This window comes from Garra rufa, chromosome 1 (genome assembly GCF_049309525.1).
Source record: "Garra rufa chromosome 1, GarRuf1.0, whole genome shotgun sequence".
Lineage (NCBI taxonomy): Eukaryota > Metazoa > Chordata > Actinopteri > Cypriniformes > Cyprinidae > Garra > Garra rufa.
The window spans coordinates 5790861-5801263 of record NC_133361.1 but is presented as its reverse complement, the minus strand read 5'-3'; positions in this window follow the sequence as shown (position 1 = coordinate 5801263).

Genomic DNA, 10403 nt, shown 5'->3' with positions numbered 1-10403 from the left:
ATCACTTGTTGTGTTCCCAATTGATGATGATGATGATGATGATGAATTTTATTTATAGTGCACTATACATTTGAGATCAAATCTCAAAGTGCTACAAAGATCAAACAGATAAAAAATAAATACAAAAAATAAACAAATACACAGACACTTAAAAATAAGCTTTTCTGAAAAGAAAGGTTTTCAGTTCTCTTTTAAAAACATCCTTGGTCTTGGGAGCTCTGAGTTGTTCTGGAAGGGCATTCCACAGACGAGGAGCTGATGCTTTAAAAGCCCTGTCATCCATAGTCTTGAGCCGTGTCCTAGGTGTAACCAGGAGATGCCGTTCGCCTGCTCTGGTCCGGGTGGAGGTGTGTGGGGAAAGGAGATCAGTGAGGTATGTGGGGGCCGCACCGTGCAGACAGTGGTGGGTGTGCAAGAGGATCTTGTATTCTATACGTAGGTGAACAGGGAGCCAGTGAAGGGATTTTAGAATAGGGGTAATGTGCTCATGTTTCCGCACCCTCATTAGGACCCTGGCAGCACTATTCTGCACAAACTGGAGCCTTTGGAGGCTCCTGCCAGGGATTCCCAACAGCAGTGCGTTACAATAGTCCAGTCTGGAGGAGACAAAGGTGTGGACGAGATTCTCTGCAGCTGAAAGGGAAAGAGAGGAACGCAGTTTGGAAATATTACGAAGGTGAAAAAACGAGGTTTTACAAATTGAGGTGACATGATTCTCAAAAGAAAGGTAGGGGTCAAACTTGACCCCAAGGTTAGTAACGGAGGGAGAGAGGGAAATAGTATTGCCAAAAAATGAAACAAATGTAATGGGAGAGGAACGTAGTTGGTGAGGCGTTCCAATTTGGATGGCTTCTGTTTTAGAGTCATTCAGCTGCAGAAAATTTTTATTCATCCACGCCCCGATCTCCTCCAGGCAGGAGTCAAGGCGGGAAATGGTGGCAGAGGGAGAGCCGGAGGGAGTGATATGAAGATAGAGTTGTGTGTCGTCAGCATAGCAGTGTCAATGAATTCCATGCCTGCTGACGACAGGACCAAGGGGAAGCGTGTAAATTGTGAAAAGGGTCGGACCGAGTACGGAGCCCTGGGGGACCCCACAGGTAACAATGTGAGGCTACACACTCGTTCCTATCTGTGAGGTAGGAGTGAAACCATTTTAGGGAAGTGTCGGAGACACCAATATAGTGTTGCAGTCTGTGAAGGAGGATGCCATGATCAACTGTAAGATCAACCAAAATCATGATCAACCCAAAATCAACCATGATCAACCAAAGCGACCAATTGTAAGTCGCTTTGGATAAAAGCGTCTGCTAAATGAATAAATGTAAATGTAAATGCATGAACTGCATTGTGGCCAGCATATGGCACACCTGTGCAATAATCATGCTTTCTAATCAGCTTCCTAATATGCCACACCTGTGAGGTAGATGGATTGTCTCAGCAAAGGAGAAGTGCTCACTAACACAGATTAATACAGATTTGTAAACAATAGTCGACAGAAATAGGCTTTTTGTGTATGTAAAAAAAGGTCTTAGATCTTTGAGTTCAACTCATAAAAAGTGGGGGCAAAACCAAAGTGTGCATTTATAATTTTGGTCAGTGTATGTAACCTCGGTTCTCTGAATAGGAAACGAGACGCTGCATCACAACAGGAATATGTCATGCCTCAAAAATTAATTACATGTTTCAATTCAAGTTTATTTGTGTAGCGCTTTTCACAATACATCCGTTGCAAAGCAGCTGTACAGAAATGTAGGCTCATTAGCCAATGATGTACCATTACAAAAGAAAAAAAGAAAGCACTGTCGAAAAGTAGAAAAATGGGCAACAATGCCACGTTGTGTTCCTTATTCAGGCAACCAAGGTTACATACGTAACCAAGACATGAGTAGTAAGTCTGAGGTCGGATGTTGCAAGCACACCCCTATGAGGCATACATGATGGCTAGGCGCCATCGGCTTGGTGTGATTGTGCAAGGGCTTCAGACAATAGTCACGCAGGGTTTTTCATAGCTACAGCGACGTAGTGTGGAAATGAACCAAAAAAGGGAACCATTTGAAAGGAAAGGAAACGTGAGGCCAAGTATGGTGATGTGTTGATATTTACAAGATAAATACAAAGCAACACCTCTTAATTCTGCACTGGCACACTCAGTTGGCCAGATTAAAATAGGTGAACAACCACAGGAAGAGCTGATACTATTTAAAGACAGAGTTTTGAGAATATAATGAAGAGGAAAACTGACAGAAATAGAAATAGGGCTGATAAGTGTCTCTTCCCATACAGAAATGTAATATATGTGCTTATATGAAATACCCATGTATTAAATACATGTCTTGTATATGCCATATCCATATATGATTCCTATTAGAAAATGGAACAATTTCATATATTGACATATAAGTCTACCCCATACAAAAATATATGTTTATGTATGTATAATACATGTATTGCCATATATGGAATATATATAATTATTAATATATGTGAGATATATGCATTTTTTTATTATGTTATATACAAATTGGACATATATGAAACCATATATTTCATGCATATTTAATATTTTAATATGTGATCTTTGATCTTTCAATACAGGACACATGTGAGACACTACACTCTACAAAGTTGCAGTGCATTGCACATTTCACACCTTGAGCCTTAAATGTTAAATGGTACACAAAGAAACATCTTTATTTAAACAGAATTTATTTAAATAGGAAAAAAAATGTTACTGACATGCACAATCAAACAGAAAAAAAGAAACAATTACATATATAACTGATCAAAACACTGAACAGGCATAAGAAACAAAACATCAATTGTAGTGGTCCAGCTAAAGTTCTGCAGGTTTGTATTCCCACAGCTTGGTTAGTTTTTGGTTTATTGCCATCCCCAGAAGGCCCCAGGTGAAGAAATGTCTTGATTCCAGCATCTGTATAAAAAAAGAAAAGATAAAAGTTAGATTTTGATAAGATAATTACAAAACATTTTCTGAACCATATACTTAAGACTTGCAATCCAACATTGTACCAAAGTGATAAACTACTATAAGATGACAAATATACTGAATATTAAACAGTTGGTAAAGTTAAAGATTCTTTTAAAACTGCAGAATCCTAATTATGTATATATGTTTGTAAGTTGTAGTTGTAAAATATTCCCAGATACCACAAGGACATGGCAGAACAACAGAGCACAGCCTGCATGGCCCCTCAAATAATATGTCTCTATATACATGAAGAACTAAAATATAGTAGCCCAAATGCTCAATGACAGAGTTCACAGCTAAGGGTACAATTTAATTTGCTATTTAACATCAATTAAAGGTTGTATCAGCGATTTCTAGCCTAAAACATAAAGTGTCAAATTGAGCTGACCTTTATTCACGATCCACTTTTTTCACAGACAATTTATGGGGCAGGCAGCAAGCGGATCGTGAATAAAGATCAGCTGAATTTTACAGTTTATGTTTCAGGCTAGAAATCGCTGATACAACCTTTAAATAAAGTGTTGACATTCATAATACCTAATATGTGCATTGTTTTGGCCTGGAGAAAACAGGGTGGAACTATTACATGGATTTTTGAATGACAATTTTGATTAAATCCCCTAAAATAAGGTCCGCCGTTCACACAAACTCATAATCCTTTCACATTTTATTCTATGACATAAAAAAACACCAGTTAAACCCCACTTTTGATTCGTATTTTAATTTTTAAACTCTTATGTTTCTTAAAAAAGATGGTTGCTAACATGCTGCTAAATGGGACTACAGGGCCTGTTGGAGGCATTAAACATCATCACGCCGAACAGTTTATCAATTTACTGTGTTTTGCATTGTAGTTTAATTTATAGTGCAATTAATTGTAGAATTATCAATTAATAGTTTCCCGGACCACATTTACTGCCTTTGTCACAGTGAAAGTGAAACTTTAATAATCTATAGTGCTTAAAGCCACGTTTAAGATAAATGGTTACGGCCATAGGAAGCTGTTAGAAAGCATATAGATTGAGGATTTTCTTGAAGCAAGGATAAAATAATATTTTGTGTACCCACCCTAACAACATGATAGCTAAAATGTGGTACTTCATTCACTAAAATAAGTTTAATCTTACCATATCCAAAACCTCTACAGTTATTTATAGATTAAATGCACTAGAATTTTATTAAATAGTACATGGAGACACATATTTTGTTGATTTGATTTGTCTACATATTTAACCTTTTCTGTGTAGACGCTCCATCATTCACATCACTGCCATCCACATCTGCAGGTTCGGCCTCCATTTCTGTTTTCTGAGAATTTCGGGACTCATTACCTATTCATGGGACACAAACGAGAATAGCACAATTATCAGCAAAGATATGAACAAAATTTACTACTATAGATTAACCATATTTTTAAAACCCCATAATCACATAGTGTACTGTTACCTTTATGCAATGTACACAACATGCATGTTCTTATGCACCCACTCTAGGCATGTCACTGACATGCCAATGCACTTGGTGCAATATAACCAAGTACTGCAATTTACTATATGAATTCAAGGTGCTTTTATTTAAATAATTCCATTTTTTTGCAGTTTTATAGTTCTAGTCTAGACTACATCTCAGAGATAAACGTTATGGTTTTCATCCGTTATTTTTGTCAGACAGCTTAAAATAATTTCCAGATGTGGCATTGCTTATCCAGTGAAGACAATGAGCTTACAGTATCTCCATACAGATCGTTCATTAACCTACCCAGTAGCTAAAATTAACTTTAATGCAAGCAAATTGCAAAACACATCAATGCAGCAGTAAACATAACATCATATATAAAACAATGCAAGGGAATATTTAAAAAAAACTTATCTGCTCTATATAGAGACAGAGGCTCTTGCAGACCAAAACAATCATATAACACTTAGTTTCTATGAAATATAAGCGTAGGAATAAAGCGTTGAGTAACGTTAAATTAGCATACATTACCTGCACCGCTGCCACATTCAAAGGCGTTTCATCGTTTCCTCTCATTGATGTCGGTCTGTCTTCGTGCCCGTCTATAAAATCATTGTCGTTTATTATGTGAATGTATTGGCCCATTTGTTATCCTTCCACTTACTAAGAAAAACATCTTACCGCAGATGACTTGTTTAGCCCCAGCCATTGCTCAGACTCTGCCGTTGGCGCGAGTGAGTTTGAATTTTGGCGCATGCGCAGTAGCGGTGATGTGACATACGCACTCGATCGCTCATGTATTTTAATGAAATGCGTTTTAGTTCATTGATGATGACAGCACATATGGACAAACAGTTACATGTAGTGTTTTCCCCCTCAATAACTCTATATTACATTCGTTTTACTACAAGTAGCTAGTACATTGGTATTTTTTGAACAGGTTATATATTCATCTGTATTTTTTCCCCAGAAAACTGAATTGAAACAATAAAGTTAAGCAAAAAAATATTTTGTTATGTGATTTACAATAAGCAGTATCTTTTAGGCATAAATGGTTAATAAACTTGCATAAATTCAATATATACATTGGTAATTTTGATATATATTGTTAACATATATGGTCTTATCATATAATACAATATACAATTTTAATATATATTGTAAACATATATGGTCATAACATGCAATACCATATAAAAGTTGACCATATATATACTTTCAATATATGTTTATATACAAATTGTACTATGGGAAATTCATATATGTTATAAACATATATCTACATATATCCAGAAGATGTATATATGTGATAATAATATATTGCCCTATATTTAACATATATGAGAGTAGCACTTCTGATATAGGGACATATATGTCATATATTACATTTCGGTATGGGTTGTAATGATTTGATTAATTCTGGGGGAATTCAGCTGTTCTGGTTGAATCAAACTGATGTTAAACTGACAATATCAGACTCCAGATATCAGATATTATTCTCATCAGCACACTGTATCAATACTCTGAATATAACTCTCCTGAATGAAGATGACAACAGAGAGTGGGGATGTCAGCTTACTCAGAGAAATCAAGTCAAGGCCACAGCTACATATACTGTCAAGAAACCAGGTGAGACAACAATCTCATCAATCAGATGAGGAAGAGTCTCTGTTAGATGTACTAATGTAATTATAATGCTAAAGAGTTATCTTGTGTACTAACTATTTAAAATATGATTGCCATATTCAACAGCAGAGGTCTCCAACTCAATTCCCGCAGGGCCGCAGCTCTGCAGAGTTTAGCTCCAACAAGCTCCAGCTCACTCCTGCTTGGAGTTTCTAGTATTCCTGAAGACCTTGATTATCTGGATCGGGTGTGTTTGATTAGGGTTGAAGTGAAAATGTGCAGAGCTGTGGCCTTTCAGGAATTGAGTTTGAGACCAGTGTTCTACAGTATGATTGACCTTAGTTAACATTTGTCCTTTACAGCTCAAAGTACAACGACGACAGCAGTCCAGTCCACATCACAAACTCTCAGGACGTTTAAAACATTTAAAAAAAAAAAGTAGAAAACCGAAGAAAATCTATTTATTGTCCAGACCAGCTGGCATTAGAAACCAGTAAACCAAAATTAACAAAGCTCTCAGTGCACGTAAACTTGACTGTCATCGCACATTTGTCTTTTAGCCCTCAATATTGTTATGTGTATAAACAGGTTAAAAAGCACATGTTATTTGTATTATTATAACGATACGAACCTTATTCATCCAAATATTACGGAGTGTGTGTGGCCTCCACCTCCACCTCGAATTCAGTCAGCCGGTACGTGAGCCTCCGCCTGAGTTGATTTGACCCAAGGAGCTGGTTTGATGCGTCCGGGTCGGGGAGGGGGTGCATTGATTCAACTGAAAATTAACCAGAAAAATAACCCAGTGGTTGGGTTACGTAGAACTACTCAAAAACTACCCAAAACTGAGAAAATAACCCAAATCTATTACCCAAATGGCTTTACCCAACATTTAGGTAGAAGAAAAAACTCAGGATTTTTTTAGAGTGTGAAGACTCTAGTCAAATTCCTGACCTGAATCCTGTTGAGATGCTGTGGCATGACCTAAAAAAAGCTATTCATGCTGGAAAACTCTACCCTGGAAATCCAGAGATCCCGTGAGAGCTCAATTTGAATTGTCTCTGCAAGACACTCTGGCCTCGAGCAATGATGCTATACTGCAATACGTAAGCAATTCTGGGAACCAATCAAATCGGTTTATCTGATGTAGGCGGGCAGAGGCGAGCTAAACTGATGACGACCGCGCTGCGACGTACGGAATCATTTAGTAAACATTGAAAGGAGATCTCTTCTATAGATGAAAATCAGTTGTTTGAAACGGCTTTGGCCGCTACAAAAGAGGAACAGAAAGCTGCGCTCGAATCGTTCCTTTGCAAGAAGGACGTTTTTGCTGTTTTGCCGACTGGATACGGCAAGAGTATAATCTATCAGTTAGCTCCGCTGGTAGTTAAGCGTATAAGGGGAACAGATCAGAACGGTGGTTGAGGTCCATCTCATTTACAAATGGTAAGAGTCACTTGGTCGCTTTTTTTGTAACGAAAAATGGAACTATTCAATAGTAATACAGTAGCCTAACTTGAATAGGACGATATGTCTCGCTGCTGAATGAAACGCTAGCGTCCATCCACATATTAGTTGATAGTTAATGAATAGTTTGATCGGACCTAATTGTTTTAATGAGATTGATTCAGCTGTTGTAATTAATAGTTATTAATCTTGTCACATTGTTTATGTAATAACATTGAAATCCACTCTCATATGTTCACCATCACTCTGGGTACGTCACACCATGTATTGTTGTGATTGGTCTGGAGTTATCCAATTCGTGCAGTGAGAATTTCAAATGCATGCATGGTGCCGCCCCTCGAGTTAGGTCCTTTTGATTGCTTGAGGCCAGACCCATAATCTTAATAGATTAGGGTCTGGATTTTTCCAGGCTAGGAAAACTCTTCAATGTGGCTGAATTGCAACAACTTTGCCAAGATAAGGGGGCCAAAACAGACTCATTGCAAGTTATCGCAAACGCTTGATTGCCGTTGTTGCTGCTAAGGTTGGCCCACACAGTTATTAAGTTAACTTTTTCAGACAACTGTATACATAGCCCTTTTATTTCTAATTTACTCATCTGAACATTAAACTCTTTCTATAAAAAAAATAAATAAAAAAATCTCACTATTTGACCCACCACTTCATTTCCTTCTATTCCTATATGTGCAGGCATCCATACAAAAGAGATAATGGTTTTTGTTTGCATTCTGAACTAACTTTGTAAGATGTCTGATAAAATGTCTAGCCGAAGATTAACCAATCTTTAAACTCGATAATGATGAAAAACAATCTGAACATATGATGACTTCATGTATAGTAATCACTTCAACCCACTGACGAGCTAATAATAATAGTGCAATCATTTCTGTAGCATACACTGATAGATGATCTTTGGATTCGTGTCTGTTTTAATCGTTTATACCCACTAGAAGCTGAATATCAACTACAGACATTGGGAATAACCACAGCACATTTACTTAATCCAGTTTGAAGAGCCTCATTATTTGCTTTCATCCGAAACTATTCAGATTTACACTCATGATCCCAGCAGTTTTCTAATACTCTTTTAACTGGGTGTATTTCTGAATGCCTTCTTACAGGAGCCCAATACACCAGTTTCAACTTCAACCTAAGAAATCTACATACCTAATAATACAATGTCAAAACCCATTTTTGCAAATTAATTTCGTTCCATAAGATTAGATGGAGAGGGTGGGGTTTATGACCTATACTGATTTCATCCTCCTGGGAGCGATCGAGATGCTCTTTCTTCACTCTTCAGAGCTCTTGAGGATCACTCAATGTGCGCATGCGCGAGTTAGAGAGCGGAGCAGGTGTGTGTGAGAGAGATGTCCGGTGAGTCCTCTTTTCTTCTCTATTTCTTGCTTTTTTCCTTCCTGCCTAACTTCATTTGCGTAAATAGGTTTGAGTGTAGCAGGAATTTGAGCTATGCATGAATTTGAACGTCAGCTTCACGTGTGAATATCTGTGTAATTTAATTTAAAATGTATATTCAGTGCAGAAAGGAGACTTTTACTTGAAAAAAGGTCCATTCAACCGGCAAAAACAATCGTTGTGTCTAATGATTAGTTGATTACGGAGTTGTTTAGGAGCAATAGTTTCACAAATGAAGTCTTTCTGTGAACTGGGTACTTTTTTCTTTAAACAAAATGTATGTCGAGTCACCTTCATTTATAGAGGGCTATTAACAATACAGATTGTCAATCCTGCTAAAAAAAAAAAAAACAGGACATGTTGGTTAGGTATGTTTTGATGCTGGTTTATGCCAGTGCTTTGCTGGTTTATGCCGGTGGTTTGCTGGTTTATGCTGGTGTTTTGCTGGTTTATGTTGGTCATTTGCTGGTTTATGCAGCTTTGCGGTAATAAATGGGAAAATGGTGAGCCAATAATGCAGAAAGTGTGTAAGAAAATATTGTAGTTGATTAAACATATTTAAGAGTCCAATTTGAAGATCAAACTTTTGAATGACAAGTGTCTACTTTCTGCTGTTACATCAAGTTCACGGTTCTCTCATTTCTTTCTTTAACAAGTTTCTGAAAATGAACTGTTTTTACTTTTATTTCAGAGTTTACTGAAGAAAATGAGGAGAATGAAGAATTGAGTGAAGCTGATGATAGAAATCATGTCAAAATGAGTCGCTCTCAAACCAAACAGAACGATTTTAAAAAATGCAGATCCAAGAAATCTGTCACCTGCACTCAGTGTGGAAAGAGTTTGGCAAACAAATATAGTCTTGAGCTTCATATGAGAGTTCACACTGGAGAAAAACCATACACATGTGATCAGTGCGGGAAGAGTTTCTCACTATAGTCAACTCTTAAGGACCACATGAACATCCACACTAGAGAGAAACTGTAAGCATGTGATCAATGTGATAAAACATTTTTGTGTGCTTCAAACCTGACAAAGCACCTGAGAGTTCATACAAAGGAGAAGCCATATTCATGCCATTTGTGTGGAAAGAGTTTCTCACGTCTACAACATTTGAAAGTACATCAGAAAATACACACTGGTGTGCAAGACTACATGTGCTTTGAGTGTGAAAAGACTTTTATGAGAGCAAGCCACTTCAGAAAGCACCAGATGATTCACACTGGAGAAAAACCTTATGTGTGTTCACACTGCGATCAGAGATTCAGCCGGCCAGAAAAACCTGAAAAGACATGAGAGGATCCACGTTGGCGAGAAACCATATTACTGTCATACAAGATCATCAGTAGATCATCTTCAGATCCAGCACTTTCAGATCTGATGCTGCACACAGTAATGAATCAAGCAATAAAATATCATCTGGATCAATCAAGGGCCATGGCAAAGAAACATC